Source organism: Manis javanica, chromosome 7 (genome assembly GCF_040802235.1).
Source record: "Manis javanica isolate MJ-LG chromosome 7, MJ_LKY, whole genome shotgun sequence".
Taxonomy (NCBI): Eukaryota; Metazoa; Chordata; class Mammalia; order Pholidota; family Manidae; genus Manis; species Manis javanica.
The window spans coordinates 62,234,155-62,252,842 of record NC_133162.1 but is presented as its reverse complement, the minus strand read 5'-3'; the positions used below and the strand labels follow the sequence as shown (position 1 = coordinate 62,252,842).

Sequence of the window (18,688 nt, the reverse complement as noted above, 5' to 3'; positions counted from 1 at the left end):
GTCTTTTCTCTCTGATTGCTATCGAGCTTCAGCAAAGCCCTTTTGTACTCAGAGAAGCCCCTTCCTACTCACACAGTCCCTTCCTTTATGAGAACTTGCTCTCAGACAGCTACCTATAAAATTCCCCTTATGCTGAAGTGTAGTTGACTAGTAGTCATAAGGGCAAATACAAATTCTAAATAAGAGGTTTAATTCTCCCTGTTGAAAATAAGGGAAGACACTCACTTCCCTTTTCCTAGAGTATTTATATTAGAAACCTTGTAATTTTGTAAATTAATTCTCCATCTCTTTGAAATATATGTAATTTTATTTTAAAAGCTAAATAAGCCTCTTGCAAGGCCTGTCTTTCTCAAAGATGTGAGAACCATTTCTTTCAAATGTAATTAAGGAAGATAGCATCACACTTTACAAACAGTAAAAGAGAACCATTCCTGGGGATTTCTCTGGCATTCAAATCTGACATTACTGCCCTTCTAAATTTAAACATTTTCATTAAGCAGCAAAAGAAACACATATTAAAGAATAACACATATTCCTTGAGCAGCTCAGATACCTTTTACTGAGTCCCTTCTTAGCTTCCTCAGACAATCTTTTCTGAGTTTTGGTGGTACACAAAGAGTATACTGTAGTTCCCCTAGTTATTGGTGATACCATTTGTGGGTAAAATTGTAGCATTTCCAGAATATCTCGCCTGGCTTTAGTGTATCTGCATGTCAATAGGCGTTCAGAGGTGAAAAGAAGTATGGCTTTAGTGCATTTGCATCTTTCCTCAGGGGTGGAGAAGTTCATCTCCATATCAGTGGGTGATTACCTGGGTAACAGAGGGCTTATCTGTACCTGAGAGGTGAGTGGGAGGGCCGGTGTGGTTGCTGCTGGAGCAGAGAAGAAAGACGGACTGGGACTGCAGTTTGTGAGAAATAAACGGGTTTTAAACTTTATTTCTCCCTTTGAATGATTTTGGTTTTTAGGAATATTTTCCCCAAGATTTCCTTTCCCCGGACTGACACCATCCATTAGGTTTGTGTGCCCCTGGAGACAGGGCCATGTCTTATTCATCTCTGCCCCTGAAAGTTCTGGGTACATCAACAGGCTCATAACAGTTGTTCATTAAATACTTAGATGAGCAAATAAATATATGGAGACCCTCAATGTCCAAGAGATAAATACAGTGGGGAATACATAGATGATAAAAAATAGCTAACAGTCCTTGAGTTCTTACAAAATTAACCTTGAATAAGCCTGACCACTAGGAGATAAATATCAAATAACTTTACTGTGTCCCACTTTCTCTTTAAAAATCCTCTCTGTTGCGATTTCTTCACCTAGGCATGTCTTTCCTGGCTGTGATCTGATAAGACAAAGTCCTGAGTTATAATTAACACCTCCCATTTCCATAGAGTATAAACTTTATATACATATATAATATTAGAGTGTAAACTTTGAACTTGTTTTAACATTGGGACTTCATCTCCCAAGCTCTCAGGTCTGACAAAAACGGCAACACAGTCAAGAGATGGGGGTGGCCAGATTCTTTTAAGGGATTTTACCTGCTTGTGGTTTTATTTGTATGGAACTGCATGCCCTTGGACTGAGTTTCCTCTGGTCTTACATAACTTAATAAATGGCAATTCAGTTGATTAAGTTGTTCAGGTAGAAGACTTAATCCTTGACACCTGGCTTCTATGCCCTACCGCCAATTATTCAGCAAATCCTTCAAAATGCTCCCACTTGTGGCTATTTCCCGCTAACTCCACCCTAGGCCGCTTCACGACCATCTTCTGTTTGAACTGTTGAACTAGTTATCTATTCTCTCAGCTGCTTCCACCCTCCACTCCAAAGGATACTTTTCACGTAATACCCAGAGGGATCCTTTTAACATGCCAAATGATTATCATTGCATTCTCTTAAAATCCCGAAGATTTCCCATCCCTCTTAGGCATGGATGCTGAGACCAGCTGATTGGAGAAGAAAGTGTACAAACGTGTCCTGTGACTGTATTTTTGCAGATAAATGTGTCCGCAGAAAGGGATTCGGCGGCTCTTGTTTCGGGACGTAACCCCTAGGTGGCACTACGACACCGCGCAAATTTCCACCGCGGTTGCGCTTTCCTCGCCGCGCAGAGAGCGCGGTTGTTCCACGCTGAGTCCCTTCCTTCATCAGTCAGGCTGGGCGAAAATGGACAGAATTTCCTGTTTTTCCTCTCCTCCTCTTCTCGTTCTATTTTTAAAAGGAACAAATTGTAGTTTTAAAAAAAGAAAATGCAGTGATTTTGAAGGTGCAGGATTCTGTCGGAGGAAACAGTTTGAAATGTCTGTTTGAGAACGCAGAGTAACAAGGACCCGGCGCAGGAGGTTGGGGTCGGGGAGCGGGAAGCCCTCGCTCCCTCCAGGGGATGCCTAACTAGAGGCGTTGCCATCTGAGCGCCGTCCAAAAGTTTCATCCAAATTCGTCACTTCTGGAAAATGCCTTCTTTCTTCCGAGGCCCAGCTTTTGGAAATGAAGAAATTAGCAGGCTGTGCCAAGGCGGTCGGAGGCGAGTAGGTGCGGAGTGGCGGTGACTCTGATGGCGTTAGGGAGCCTGCTCTCTGACCCTGGGCTGAGGGGAGACTGAGCCTGCGCGCAGGAGGGGTGGCTGGGCGGGTCCACTCAGGCCCTGGGGCCACGGGCTACAGGGCGGGGCCGGGACTCTCCTGGGGAGGACGCCCAGCGGGGAGGAGCCGGCCGCCCAGGGCCCCAGCGAGGCCGGGTGCGCCGCGCCCTGCGGCTGCTGACGCCTCGCCCCGAGGGGACCCGGCGGGTCGGCCCGGAAATCGTGTCCCGCTCCGGGACCCCCGCCGCGCAGGCCCGCGCGAGGACCACGAAGACCTTCGGGTGGCACGTGGCACAGGTGCCTGGTCCAGGCTCCCGCGGACCTTCAGGTGGGGTCGCGGTGGCTTTGGCACTTTTAGGACGGCCGACCCCAGAGCTGTTGGTCGTTTCCTGGGAGTCTGGGTGGAGAAGGTCACAACAACCGCCTGCTGGGGCTCTTCAGCCCTTGTTTCTTGCGGCTCCTAGCATTTTTTCTGGGTAGTTCAGGCTACAGGATTGGTAGGACCCAGAGAAAAATTAAATCTGAGCCCCTTGTTTAAAAATATAAGACTTTCAAGATTGTGATAGCAAAGCACTAAATCAGGCTGGTCCTTCCAAGTGCAGAGCCCTGTGTGACTGACTGCTCAGGATGCGTCCACAAAGCCCATGACGCCAGCCCTGCCCCTGGGCACCCTCTTTCCCTGCATACTTGATCGGGTGTGCGTTTAGCTTCGACTCTCCTACTTTCTTAAGCTTTAGGGGGCACCTGTTGTTCTATGTGGGACCTACAAGGGAGGGACTCTCAACCACATGTGAAAAGAGCTGTAACTTTGTAGATGCCATGCTCCTAACTCCTCTTTTCATTCACATTAATTTAATGTCTGCCTTGATGTCTTTCAAAGGAACTTCCTCAAAATCGAGTGTTTTTGAAGCCTAGGAACAGACGCTTTCTGTGTTCTGAAACACGCTTGCAAGGAGGAAAATCCTGTTTTTCCAAGGGCTCGGGAGGACACAGATGAACTCAGACATCAGGACAGAGAGGCTTTGAGCCTGCATGAAAGCGGTTCTGTTTTGATGACAATGTGCAGGTATTTGGCTCTTTTTAACGCAAAGAAAAGATGTCAAGTTTCCAAAATGGTTCTGTTTTTGGGATCTGAAGTCTTCCAAATTATTTTCCTTCTCTCTTTTGAATGAAATGCCCTTAATTTTATGATAAATTAAATCAGTTGATTTACCGTTCTTTCCTTCCAAATGGATACGTATACATTATCATTGGTACAATCAATTTTTAGTAATCATACCACCCTTACACATGAGATTTAAGCCTTATAGCATCCCTATGAGTAGACCTTCACCTTGCCATTTTCCAGAGGAAGACTGATAGCTCAAAAACATAATGTGAATGACCACCACTAGGAATAAATGGGTTGTGAGGCTGGATTCTGAGGTTCATGAGACCCTCAGTTTCCCCTCCATGCCTGCTCACTATGCCATAATGGCTTTGCAACAGATAGTCTCTTGCTAGGGTATACACAATTAGGGGTTAATCCTAGCTAGAATCTCTGTTCTTTGTAGCCAGACATAGTTTCCTGATAGATTAAAGTAGAATTCAGCCGGTATTACCTTCCTCTTGAGAACATTCAGTTAGTTGGCAAAGAATGAGGTACTTTCAGCCTCATTTCCAGAACACTTTCCCACAAAGAAGCCCACCTGGAACAACACCAAAAATACACCCACTGTGCCCTCCCCTATCAGCCAACCTCCATTAAATAAATGCAGTCTTTTCAGTGTAAATATAAACAGATTTGTCCCAGTAATTTATCACTGACCATTTAAGTCTGGCATCATTTCTTGGTATTTTAGAGGTATGATTCCGATAAGTAGGATGTATAAAATATCTAACGTTTGAAAGACTTTAAATTCATCCATTTATTTCATTCACAAATATTTATTGACCTCATATCATGTTCCCTATTTGTTGGGGCTATAAACAACATAAACAACATTGCTGCTCTCATGCAGTTTACATTCCAGTGAGGAATATGGCAGATAAACAGATTATATAAACATAAGACAGTTTTCAGTAAGGGCAATGAAGAAAAGTAAGGGATAGAAAGGATCTAGAAAGACATAGGAGCTAGGTGTCATTTTAGGTAGGGTGTTTCAACTGAGGGAACATTTAGATAGAGTCAAATGAGTTGGGAGAATGAAAAATAAACATTAATAAGATTAATAAGATCTCTTCCTTGCTTTTCTGTCACACACCGGTGACCTTTCTTCTCAGCCATTTACTAAGTTTAATGTTTTGTATGTTTTGAATCTCGGTAATCATAGTTTTATACATCTGCAGATGGGATGGGATGCTAATATCATCGGAGTCTACCTCTCAGAGAAATTGAGAAGATCAAATGAGAAAATGTATGAGAGATGATTTTGAAATCTTAAAAAAGTACAGTTAACTCTCAAGGGATAACCATCTTTTAAAATCTACTTTTTTGATTGACCCCTGACTTGTCTTTTATTTGAATTTTGTAGTGGTGGCCCATCTGGGGCTAAGTGTGCTTGCTGTATTTCTACTTTATCAGTTTACTGTCTAGCTTTTGGTTAATAAGTTTCATCTCACATGTTTGTTTTGATGATTGACAATGACTTCGTAGAGCACTGTTGTGAACTCATCTTCCCCACCATGTAGGCTATCCTCACAGACTCTTAATTACACTTCACTTGTCTGCTCCTCATCTTCTATAGACCCTTTATATTGGGATTGAAGGAATAATGTTTTGATGTGGTTATTCTATTTTCTGTTGCCAAGCAAGGGGACTCTAGTAGTCGTCCTTCAGATATTTCCTGAATCTTTTTAGATCATAGTAATCTGTCCAGAGGTGATGGAAATTGTTATCTCTGTTTTCCTGTTACTAGTTTAGTTGTTGTAAGGCATCCCAAATCAGTCCTCTGTTCTGGGCAGATTTCCCAGGCATCTCAGTGACTCCTTGTTTGGCTTTTGGCTTCCTCCTGGCAAACCGACTGATGAGTGCCAGATACTACCTCTTGGCTTCCTTCCATTTGTCATTCAGGAATGTGGCCCAGGTCCTTCCTTATTTGGTCATCTGACTCCACATTTTGTATGCTCTTGAAAGACAGGGGTCTCAGGCACAGAAGTTTTTCAGAAAGAAGTGTTTATACAGAGATTTTGAGTCTGATTGACTGACTAGAGTAAAAAACATTTATCAGGTAGTTAGAAATTTGGAAATTGATTTGGATTATAACTAAAACTTCACCGGTCTTCTTTATGCCAGATAAATATTTGCCAGCTTAACTCAGAATATCATAAAGTCATGAGAATTTTAACAACAATGCAATCAATGGTCTTTTAATTCATCTCTGAAGTTCAGCTTTCTAGGATGAGTTTAAGACCGGAAGTCTGTCCTTCTGAGTAAATTTAAGGGGAAACTAATTTGTGCCTTGCATTTCTTTATCCACATTTATGGATTTGAAATTTGAAATACGAACAGAGGGAGCAAAGTTGGAGCTGGCAGCAAAGACCAGAGGAGGCAGGTGATTATATGGGGAGGGCTTCCTGTAGTCTGAATCATATATAGCTGGGTGTAGAGACCATGAACTTGATGGTGCACAGCGCAGAACTTTCACCTTGGGTTGTTTGTATTAACAGGTTAATTTTATTGTTCCTTGACATTGTGACATTTTTCTCCCGAGTTATTGATCTTTAGTAGTGATTTGTCTTTATCCTATATTTGACTTTAAAAGTTACCCAAAGTCTGTCACTGTATGTTTTTTCCATTTCTCTGTGCTATTTCAGGGTGATTTATTCACCGATTTATTTATTCTGTCTTTGAAATCATAAATTCTCCCTTTTGAATGGTCTGGCTTACCATTTGACCATTTTTTTACTTTTTAAATTTAATAATAACTTTTCTATTTCTAGAAGTCCTCTTGGTTCTTTTTAAAGTTTGCATATTCTTTTTTCACGTCCTGCCTATCTATTGGGTTGGTCTCTTCCTCTTCCTTTGGATGGGTTCAGCATATTAAATATTGTTGATATTCCATCGGGAAATCTCTCCTAGGTTGCATTGGCCCATCAGGTGTCACTGTGGCTGGTATCCTTTAGTGCTTTGTGTTTATATGTGTGACCCCATTCTCAGTGGAAGTTGTCCTCTTTCTCAGTCCCCTTAGGCAGTGATTTCAATGCTGACTGGACCATTTTCACACTAACTTTTCCTCTTGGGTTTTTATACCAAGTGAACACTAAGAAAGTGGGACTAACACTTACAGGGCAGGATTAGGGTTTCCCATATTTAATATTATCATTTTTTAACTCAGCTCAGAAGGAGAGTCTGCTTCCAAACTAAGCCTTGGAGAAAGTGGACAGAGTTTTCTTAAGTTTCTATTGTAGATGGGATGGTCCTCTATCTTTGTCTTCTGGGTTTTGGCAAGAAACATAGTTTTAGCCTTCCACTAAATATGACTTCAAAACCTGTTTGAAGGATGAATGTTGAAACCTAGTTCCGCACATTTACATTTGGTTCAGGTACCACCAAAGACTTGCAAATTCAGCTCATACTTGATGCTGTGGTTTTTAGTTCCCATTTGTAGCTAAAGAGTCCCCTTTTTTGCTTCTGAGTTTGCCATGGGTTTAAAGGTTTATTTTTAAAATTGTAAGTGATGTTTCTACGTGTTTGGAACCTGGAAATTGGGAGTTTCCTGAACCTGCCTTCTTCACTGGAAGCTTCTGAATTCTTTATGTGATTGTAATGAAGAACTTGATACAAGATGGTTTATTACGAGTCACAAGACCTGAACCTGCAAAAGGGAATGGTGACTCACTGATAATAAGGTTAATGTCCCCTAAATAAAGTAGGATGCATTGACTGGAACAATGCAGACATCTGCTCACAATGAAATGAAAACACTTTCTGAACAGAATAGAATTACATACATAATTTCAGGGCTTAATAGACAAATATTCATGGCTATATTTCCCTGTTCTAACACAAATTCTTTTCATGCCTCTCTACAAGGTGGGATTGAAACCTGCTAAACTACTCATGGTATTCATGAGTAGTTTAGCAGGTTTTAGTTATGGTGCTCCATTAGCTTGTTCTGGATGCCCACTCTTCATCTTTGCTAACTCGGAGATATCAAGTTGGGTAGGGACACCACTTTTACATGGCTTGGAAGGTTAGCTTGAGGATTGCTCCCAGAGCCTGATGGGAGGTGTGGAGTGCGGGCCTGTGCAGCAGCAGCCAGCTGACTGTTGTTAGCATCCCCTCGCAGGAGCTACAGATTGAAGACAGTATCAGGAAGCTTTTACTTTGTAATTGTTGGCTACCATGATAATCCAATTTTTGCGAGCTGGAAAAGCAAAATTCAAAGATGACCATTGTCCTCTGATCCAGTTCATAGCTCACTCTACTCTCGACCTCGTAGGTGAGAATATGTGGCTGTCGAACAACATGCACTTGAAAACTGTGGACAAGTTCAGTGAGGGTTTGTTTCAGTATGTGTTACTCTAGGTTGTATGAAATTTATGATGTGTTCATGACATTAGGCAAGAAGATGGAATAAAGAACTTCTTTACTGATATCTATGATTTACAAAGTTTACAGTGAATCTCTTTTTTGAACCCAGGTCTCCTATTTGATCGAGTGCATTTGACAGAAAAGTTCAGTTTCTTGGGAAGAAACACCTATTAAGCTGAATGCAGAAAAATTCCGAAATAAACAGTGTCACTGTGATAGGGTATACTCAGGAATATGTACAGTGTAAGTAACTTGATTAAATAACCTGGAGACATTGCCCCTGCCCCCAAAAAACTATCTGAACTGGTTGCCTATGATATCTGGGGATCATCTGAAAATTAGAAAAAGCGGTCACTGGAGCAAAACTAGGGGACAAATGGTAGCAGTTTAACTGACTGGTAAGGCACGGTATTATAAAATAAAAAATCTTAAGACCTCAGATCCATAGCCATGGGCAGATGTGAAGAAGGAAGCTGTGATTTATAACTGAGATGCTTTTCCCATGGGCAACCTTCTGTGTTCTCCTTCAGGATAAGTAATAAAGGGATACCGTGCTTACCTAATGATAGGTAATAGTTCTTTGAATGTGTTTGGGTAGGTCAGCTAGTTGAGAAAAAGAAGATTATTTTTTCTATGGATAGTCAAAAAAATATTGAAGAGCATGTTTTGAAATCAAGTTAATTTAAATGCATTTTTTATTAAAAGGCCAGAGGTATATTTAAATAGTATTTGGTTAGTTTTCTTTTGCCAGTTTTTAAGCTGTTTGTAATCATTGTCAATTTCAAAGCTCAGTCTGGCAGCAGAAATAGAAGAAGCTGTGGACACTCAACAGCTGAACACTGAAGCATAACTAAGAGTTCCCAGCTTTTACTACTGAAGGGATCTTTTCTAGCTTCTTGCTATTTACTAGCTCACAGGCTGTGCTAGGGAAGTAAAGCATTTGGGATAAAAAACCATTTTGTCAGGCTAATCAGAGTGATTTCCTTAAGAGTGTCCTAAATACAGCACAGTTAGGTGAGGGGGGATTATTTTTAAATTGAGAGAGAATTTCTCATGTGAGGGAATTCCTCAGGGAAGTTAGGTCCAGGTAGTTGGAGATAAAAAGGAATAAATCACATTTCTCAGTGACTAACACTGGGAAATAGGAGGATGGTGGAAGTAATCTCTTGTTATTATCCCTTCAGTAATGAGAATGCCAAGGAATTAATATTTAAAGAGTAATAATACAAAGTATTATATTTCCTAAGTATTGTCAATAAACAATTCTTTCCTTTCTTGCATCCCTTCCTTTCTGAAAAGATTGTGCTCTGAGCTGTTTATTGGGCATGAAGTCCAGAAATTCCTTATGGAAAAGTGTTAAGTATCAGTATTAAAATGATAAACAGATTTATACATGCATGAAGAAAATATCTTCTGAAAAGTAAAGATCAACACTTGCTAAATGAACTTGAAAATAAAAACATTAAAATGAACATCACATTTGCATCAATGTTCAGTTTTACAAGCTGTGTGTTAAGCAGTTTGTATTTATTTTTTCTAAAAGAAGCTTTTCTGCATTTTAGTATTTTGTGTTCTAGTACTTGGTCTTTTCTTTGTGTCTTAATGCAGTTATGGGAGATACAGGAAATGTCAGAGAAAGTAAGTATAATAAGATGTTTAATTTCTCTTAATTACAGAAATTAATTATAGGTATTTATTGGTCATCTGCTAAATTCTATGCTTTGGGGGACAAGAATGAAATGTAAGCACTTCAGAATGCTTACAACTTAGTTATGATTATACATTAAATGTCAGTGAACATACAGAATCATTGAAAATGTACTGGCTGGGTCTGTCAGGCTACGTGAAGTGAAAAGAAGGGAAAAATCTCCTTGGTGGAGTCGTCTTGGGTAGCTCAAAACATCACTATGAATGGTTTCTGTTCTACTTCCAGAGGGAAGGGAGACATTTCCTTCCTAGGGCTCAGTCTTCTCTGTATCTTTTGCCTAGGGCAAGAGCCTAATTATTCAGACTCTTGAAGAGTTTTGGAAGATTAAGCAAAGGAGGAGGTGTGCAAGATGAGGAGGTTGTAATGGGGAATTCCTGTACACCTATAGGTCTTCATTAACCAAATCTGAATAAGGGGTGGAAAGAACAATTAAATATTGTTTCATTATCTGAAAGTAAATATATAGTCATAATCTGTTAAGCACTGTTACCAATCAGAAGTTCAGTGGGTCTTCAGTGTCAAGACTCGGTTTTCCGCTACAGTGTATTTCACCTTGGTTGCTGCTTTCATACTTGAGAAGATTTTTCTCTAAAATTTCTTCTTGTCCCTTTATGTTTTCTTGATAATACAATTTTTTGACAGTGGGACAATGAGCTTTGGTCCCAACTCATGGTCACAAATTTGAGATCTGAATTTATAATAGTTGTATCTTTTACATGGCTTTTTTTACAGGTGATTTGTTGAGCATTTAACAAATATCTTTTGAACTCCTACCACATACCAGACACTGTTACTAAGCACAAGGGAGACAACGGAGAAGAGAGACAGAGTGGTAAAAAGACAGTCCCAGTTTCTGCTTTAATGGAACATATATTATGGTTAAGGAGTAGAGAGTGGGAAGAGGAAAAATGAAAGAAAAGCCAAAAAATAAGATAATTTAGGTGGTGGTGAGTGTTATGAAGATAAAGAAGTGGGGTGATGGGTCCCGATGGAGGTGAAGGGCATAGGCAGGACGCTTTTGGGTGGAGGGAATTGGGAGGACTGAAGCTGAGAGCTGAGCAGTGCGAACGGGCTGACTTTGAGAGCTGGGGAGAGCATGGCCGACACGGGGCCGCAAGAGTAAAAGCTGTGAACAGAAGTGAACTTGATTAGTCTGAGAATGTGAAGAAGGCCAGGGTGACTGTAATATGGGCTAAACAGAGTGGTGTGAGATAAAATTGAAGGAGCAAAGATGACTAGATCATGTAGGATCTTTTAAATTACAGTGAAAAGTTTTTGATTGTTCAGTGTACCAAGTATTGGAAGCTGTGAGTAGGAAAGCAAAAGGACACTTGTATTTTAAAAACAGGGTTTTTGGCCATTACCTGAAGAATGAATCATGGAAGGCGAGAGGGAAACAGGAATGCAGGTTGAAGAATCTGTGGTTGGCCAGGGAAGTCCTGGCTGTTGTGTTTGGTGGAAGAGACTGGTGTAGGTACAGAGATGCTTAGGGACTTGCCTGAGCTCATAGAATCAGGGAGGAGACACATGTGGCCTTCTTCATGCAGTCCTTTTTTCCTTATATCCCAAAGTGAGACCATGTTGGGACTGGAAGTCTTTGCACCATTGTGCCTTGGCAGGAGGAGCAGATTTGGTGGTGGAAGGGCCCGTTCAGGCCCCAGCTCTGCCACCTACAAGCTGAGAACCTGGGGAAGCCACCTTAGCACCCAGTTTCTGTCAACTTGTAATGTCATTTTCGTAGGATTCTGTGATTCTTAGGAGAAATAAGATACACTCATGAAATACCTGTGTTAGGTGATGGAAATAAAAGAGCTACAATTTTAATAAATGCTTCATAAAAATAGAAAAGTTGAAAGGAAAGTAATGAAGCCGGGAGGTTGTTTGCCTTCCTGAGTTTTAAGAACTGTATACGTTCAGGTTAAATTCATCAGGGATATACTGACACTGCTTTCACTGGCTTGAAGCCAATGCTGGGTCAAATTATCTAGAACCCAGCCTCCTTCCTATTGACCTTGGGAGGCTGGCAATGTATTTTATAGATTACAGGCTTGTTTGCACCTAAAGTGAATGTCCAAACTCATAACTAGTGTATTTAGTTGAGGTCACAAGAGCTACACAATTTAGTGGGGCAGACGTCTGTGTAAAGAGAAAAGCACAGTAGCTGTTTGGCATTATGTGAGCCAAAACCCTCTGGTTTGGACTGAATGTTTTCCTTCGCATCCAGGGTACCTTTGTGCTCTGTTGGCCTGGCTTAATGCTGATGAGCTGGATCAGAAGGAAGATTGTTGTCTGTCACTTGGCTCTGAGCCATTTTGATGCTTAAAGAAATATGATCCTGGAACTCCCGAATGCCAGCTGGGAGTGGACATGGGGTGCAGGCACTACCTTGACAATTTAAATAGATTGTACTGGAAAATTGAAACTGAAGCCCAACCCATTAAAAAAAATGTTTGATACAGGTTTGGTGGCAGAAAGCCTAGGACCAGGAATAATTGACCTGATTGCTTACATGGAAGAAAATGTTAGTTACCTCTCATCTGTTCAACCTGATCTAAATTATTTCTTGCCTTTGAGCCTCTGTCCTAACCTGAAATGTATGAGGAAATACCATACCTTCTCTGGGTTTCTGTGGTAGATAAATAAAGTAATATATCTGCATAACTGAGTATCTGAATCATAGTTGACATCATATCTATGAATTTCTGACCAGACCAGGGACATTGTGCTAACAATGAAGTTTCTGGCAGTGCAGGGTCTTTGGTTTGAATATGCTAAATGTTAGTGATGTTGACCTTTGGTTACATTCCATATGGGTTTTTAAATTTACAAATATTAGGTTATGAGCTGGGGTGTAAATTAGGGGGCAAAAGAGGAATATTTTCTGTGTGGGTAGTTATCTGAGTTGATTCTTAGGAGTTGGAGGAGGCAAGAAACAGCAGAGAGAGCTTCGACTTTCATGCCAGACAGGCCTTGTTTTCAGCCTAGCTGTGCTAATTGCTAGCTTTGTGTCTGTATGGGATGGGAGAAGTTTTAATTTTGGAATTTACAGCTCTTTAAGCCAGTTTTTCTGTCTCTGAAACATTGTTTGATTACCATGGTACAGGAAAGAACAATGGTCTTTGCTGGTTCTTGTATCTTTTGTTATATTCCCAGGACTTTAGAGCCATGGTTTCGAGGAGGAGGAGGGTCATGGTGGCCAGAATACTTACTCTTCACTCCAGATCTCATCAGTCCTCTTACGTGACTACTGGGTGCTGAGTAACTATTCTTAACTAATATCAACTAAGGTGCGCATGGTTGATATTGACTAAATATATGACCTCTCACAAGGAATATTGTACAAGTTAGAAAATTTTAAAACAAAAGTAATTAATATAAGGGGAATTTGTAGCCCTTTATCAAGACAAGCTAGGTAAATATTTTTAGGTAGGAGGCCTAGTTAGCAATTTTCAAATTATATAACACATAATTTGGAAAATGAGACTTTTTAAACTAAGTATAAGGCTGCTTCAGCATAAAGCCATTCAGTGATGCTGAAGCAATTTTAGTCTGCTTTTATAAAAATTCTATCCATTGTCAGCCATTGCAAAATCTTCATATATTAAAAGAATGATCTTTTCTTTTTCTATGGACATTTGTTGAGCACCTACCATGTTTCTAGTATTAGAGGTAGTGGATGCAGGGATTCAGCCCTCCCCCTTGCCCTGCACTGAATTAAAATCTAGAAGGAAAATACAGCCGATTGAACACATAAATTGGATTTGATAGAGGAGAAATACAGTCTCCTAAGAAAAGCATATAACAAAGGATCTACTGGCCTCTGACTCAGGTCAGGATGGGCTTCTCAGAGGCTGTTCAAGCTGAGAGAAGTGTGGGGTTCACTATGTGGGGGCAGAGGGAGTAAGTGTCCTAGGATTTTGCTTTGAACTCTGTACTGCTTGCCAACTGAACTCACACTAATTTATAATTGTGAAAGGATTAATTGTATTTCCTGCTCTTCATGGACCTGCCAGAAAGCCTGAAATATTAGTAAAGATTGTGAAAACTTTTAGGCATGTTACTGTCCTCATCTTTTTGGATAATTCACTGGCATAAAACAGAACTGACCTTTCTGCAGTACTTTTTTGTCTGTTTCCATAACACTACTCTCTGTTTTCCCTCATATCATATTGGCTTCTCTTTCTCATTAATTTTGACTTTAAAATTTTCAAGTCTATTAGGTTTTGATCCGGCCATCCTCCTTTCTCTCTGTATAATCTTTCCCTGAGTCATCTTGAGAATTCCTCACATTACCATGGCTTTTAACTACTATCCATAAGTGTATGACTCCCAAATGTATCTTCCTTTCTGATCTCTCCTTGGACTCCAGATTTGTGCATTAATTCTTGCTGACATCTCTATTTTGATAAAGGTGTATCAAACTTAATAATAGTCAAAGTAGAATTCATGATTCTCCTCCAAGGATTCCTCCACTCTTCTCTATCCCTCACTGCCCGCTCCCTCACATATAATCCATTAAGAAGTTGTGATTAACCTTCTAAAACGTTAACTTCCATCACTACCTACTGCCTTAAAATCCATCATCTCTTCTCTCCTGTTCTGCTGAAAAGGCCTCCAAACTGGTCTTGTTTGTACTTTTGCCCCCTTGCAGTCCATTCACTACAAATCAACTGAAGTTACCTCTTTTTTTAAAAAAAAACTTAATTTTTTAGAGCACTTTTGTGTTTACAGCAAAATGAGAGTATGTCCCTTGCCTCTGTGCACCTGCAGAGCCTCCTCCATTATCAGCATTCCCCAGCAGAGCAGTGCTTTTGTTATAATCAATGACCCTGCATTCACATGTCATTATCACCCAAAGTCCATAGTTCACCTTAGGATTTATTCTTGCCATTGTGCATTCTCTGGGTTTGGATAAATGTGTAACAGCATGAAACCAGTTTCACTGCCCTAAAAATCCTCTGTGCTTTGCCTTTCTCACCCACTGCCACCACCTGTACCCACCCTGCCTCCCATCCTCCGTAACCACTGATCTTTTAATCATCTACACAGTTCTGCCTTTGCCAGAACGTCATGTAGTTGGAATCATACAGTATGTAGCGTTTTCAGATTGGCTTTTTTCACTTAATAATTCACATTTAAGTTTTCACTGTCTTTTTGTGCCCAAAAGTTATCTTTTAAAATTAAAGTCTGGTCATGTTTTCCCTTTCACTTAAATACAACCTTTATTTTTTCACTATTTTAAGTGTAAAAATCAAACTTGTCTATCCTGGACTATGTGGTGTTGGAGTGTCCCCAGCTCATCTCTCACGTCCCTCTTCTGTGCTCATTGTACTCCATGACCACCTTCCTGTTCTCACACATGTCAAACTTGTTCCTGCCTTTGGATTTACATTTACTATCGTCTCTGCCTAGGATGCTTGTGTTCCTGTTTGTTGAACTGGTTTATCATTTTAGGTCTCACCTTAAATGTTATTTCAAAGAGACTTTCTCTCATCACTCCATCTACAAGAGCCTTTAGCATTTCTGTCACAGCCCTCTCACAACCTGAAATTATTGCAAGTGCTATGTTTTTACTTATCCATCCCATTAGAATGTGAAAGTAAGTCTCATAGCAAGATGGTTATTTTGTTGACAGAAAGATAGCAGCAGATCCAGGTAAAGATAGAAGTCCACAGTCCTTTATTCAGACTTTTAGGGTAAATAATATTTCAGAATTTAATTTTTTTGAGAAATTATTCCAATTTAGTGTTTTAGAGAGGTGTTTTGATACATATACAATATATTGTATAGTATCACCATCTGGATTTGGAGCAATATCCCATAATCAAACAATATTTCTTAAGGGACATTTAAGAATATTCATATTAAATGGGATGAATAAAGACTTACATCAGCCAGGTCACATTTGCTGTAAAGTTCAATTTAAAAAAAATCTTTTGTGTTTTAGAACTTTAGAATTGTAGATAATGGATTGTGGAACTATATGAAGTTTCATTAATGGTGGGTATTAAAAGCTCCTTACATTCTCATGAGAGATGACTACCTTCTACCAGGTGCAGATAATCAATATTAAACCATGTAACTTCATTACTGAGAGATTCCTACCTGGCTGAGTGAATTAAGTCTCTTTCCTAACCACAGCACTTCAGAGCAGGAATGCATGAGACTTACCTGAACCCTACTCTTAGATGTTGCAATTTTAAGACAAATAGGTGGAATTAGAGAAGAAAAAATACAATGACATGCAGGAGATTTTTAGACTTGGTTGTATTGCTTCTATAGCTTTTCCTCCTGCTGAATTTCATTTTAACTTAAGACCAGATTTGAACCTCATTCTGAAAGATCAGCATAAGAAAGCTAATTGCACAGTAGTAGAGAATAAAAGACAAAGTAATTTTATTTCTTTGGCAGTGCTTTAGTCATATGATTATTTACTGTAAGCCATTTAGAATTTGTAATAAATAAGATATTCAGTTATTATTTTCCTCCACTGATTTAAAAAATAGGTTTAAATCTTATTTCAGAATTTCAAATTTCAAAGGTAAACTTCTATGTTGTGTTAAATTTTATAAAGCAATAGCAATATTGAAGTGAGAGAGAATCTTTGATTTACCACCAAATGTATAAGATCGCTTAATAGAATAATTATACTATTCACATGGTAAATATTTCTGTGTTAAACCACTTCATTTTTTAATTACAGAGTAGATCCTGAAATGCTTGAGTAGGAATAGAATTACTGAGCTTTAGATGTCCTTTAGCTTCACTGCATTTTAAAAAATGGAACCATTTCATTTCTGTGGCACTGCTCTCTATTAATGACATTCACTTCACTTTTTTTTCTTTTAAGTGAAAATGATTCATTTCAAGATGTTAAAATGTGTCCCAGGGAGCTTCTTTCCTGTTTTTCTCCCTTACATTCTCCTAGGAGTTCTATGGTATAAGGTCTTATGTTTAAGTCTTTGATCTATTTTGCGTTAATTTTTATGAATAGTGTGAGAGGTAGGGGTCCAGTTTCATTTTTTGCATATGTGGATCTAGTTTTCTCAACACCATTTGTTGAAGAGACTATCCTTGTCCTATTGGTTGTTCTTGGCTCTCTTACTGAATATTAGTTGACTCTGTATATGGGGGTATAATTCTGGGACTCCCTGTTTTATGCCAGGACCATACTGTTTTAATTATTATAGTGTAGTTTGAAAGGAAGAGATGGGTTGCCTTCAGCTTTATTCTTCTTTCTTAGGATTTTTTTGGTTACTTGGGTATTTTTTGTGGTTCCTTGCAAACCTTAAGGATTGTTTTTTCTATTTCTGTGAATAATGCCATTAGAATTTTGATAAGGATTGCATTAATCTATAGGTGGCTTTGGGTAGCATGGACATTTTAACTATTAATGTTTCTGATCAATGAATATGAGATATTTCCGTTTGTATGTGTCTTCTTTAATTTTTTTCAACAAAGTCTTATAGTTTTTGTGGTACAGATCTTTTAGTTTCTTGATTAAATTTATTCCTCAGTATTTTATTGTTCTTGATGCTATCATGAATGGCATAGCTTTGTTTCCTTTTCAGCTGTGTCATTATTAATGAGTAGAAATGCAACTGGTTTTTTTGTGATTATTTTATATCCTGCTACTTTACTGAATTTCTTGATTAGTTCCAGGCTTTTCTTGGTTGACTCTTTGGGATTTCTTTATAGGAAGTCACATAATTTGCAAATAATGACAATTATACTTGACAGTGATTTTTTTGGATATGACATTAAAAACAAAAATCAACAAAAGGGACTGCATTATACTTAAAGGACTTTGCATAATAAAAGAAACAATCAACAAAATGAAAATGCAACCTACTGAATAGGATAAAATTTTTGCAAGCCACATATCAAAGGGCTAATATCTAAAATATAGGCAGGAGATCTGAATAGGTATTCTTTCAAAGAAGACATCCAAATGGCCAACAGGTACATGAAAAGATGCTCAACATCACTAATCATAAGGGAAATGCAAATGAAAACCATGAGGAGATATCACTTCATATCTGTTAGAATGGCCATCACAAAGAAGACAAGAGATAAGTGTTGCTGATGATGTGGAGAAAAGTGAGCACTTGTACACTGCTGGGGGGAATGTAAATTGCTTCAGCCACTATGGAAAATAAGATGGAAGTTCCTCAAAAAATTAAAAATAGAATGACCATAGGATTCAGCAATTCTACTTCTGGGCATATACCCAGAAGAATTGAAAACAGGATATCAAAGAGATACATGCATGCCCATATTTATTGCAGCATTATTTGCAATAGGCAAGATAAGGAAACAACATAGATGCCTGTCAGTAGTTGAATGGAAAAAGAAGATGTGAGTGTGTGTGTGTGTATATATATATATATACACACACATATAATGGATACAATTGAACATTATTTAGCCATGAGAAAAAAGGAAATCCTGCCATTCGCAACAACATGGATAGACCTTGAGGACATTATGCTAAGTGAGATAAATCAGTTTGAGAAAGACTTTCTATGATATTGCTTTTATGTAGAATCTAAAATAATGAAACTCATAAAAACAGAGAAAAATGGTGATTACCAGGGGCTGCAGTGTCGGAGAATGAGAGAGATGTGGTTCAAGGGTACAAACTTGCAGATTTATTAGTAGATAAATACCAGAGAGCTAATGCACAGTATGGTGAATATAGATGACAATATTGATTATAATGAAACTTGCTAAGAGACTAGATTTTAATTATTCCTACACAAAAAATTGTGATGATTATGTCCTGTAGAGGTGCCAAGTATTGCTACAATGGCAACTGTATTATAATATATAAATATCAAAGAAATGTACACTTTACATTTATACAATGTTATAT

General features: G+C 39.0%; 1 long non-coding RNA gene and 1 pseudogene across 2 annotated transcripts in view; both read left to right on the top strand.

The window, feature by feature from the left end:
* Nucleotides 1-928: 928 nt before the first annotated feature.
* Nucleotides 929-18,688, top strand: part of LOC140850577 (uncharacterized) — a 497,739-nt gene continuing 479,979 nt past the window's right edge. For both annotated transcript variants that reach the window (XR_012133517.1, XR_012133518.1), the window contains exons 1-2: nt 929-2,918; nt 3,471-3,656. This is a non-coding gene — a long non-coding RNA (uncharacterized lncRNA). The remainder of the gene's footprint in view (nt 2,919-3,470; nt 3,657-18,688) is intronic.
* On the top strand, nt 6,053-8,284 carry LOC108385371 (trafficking protein particle complex subunit 2-like; annotated as a pseudogene).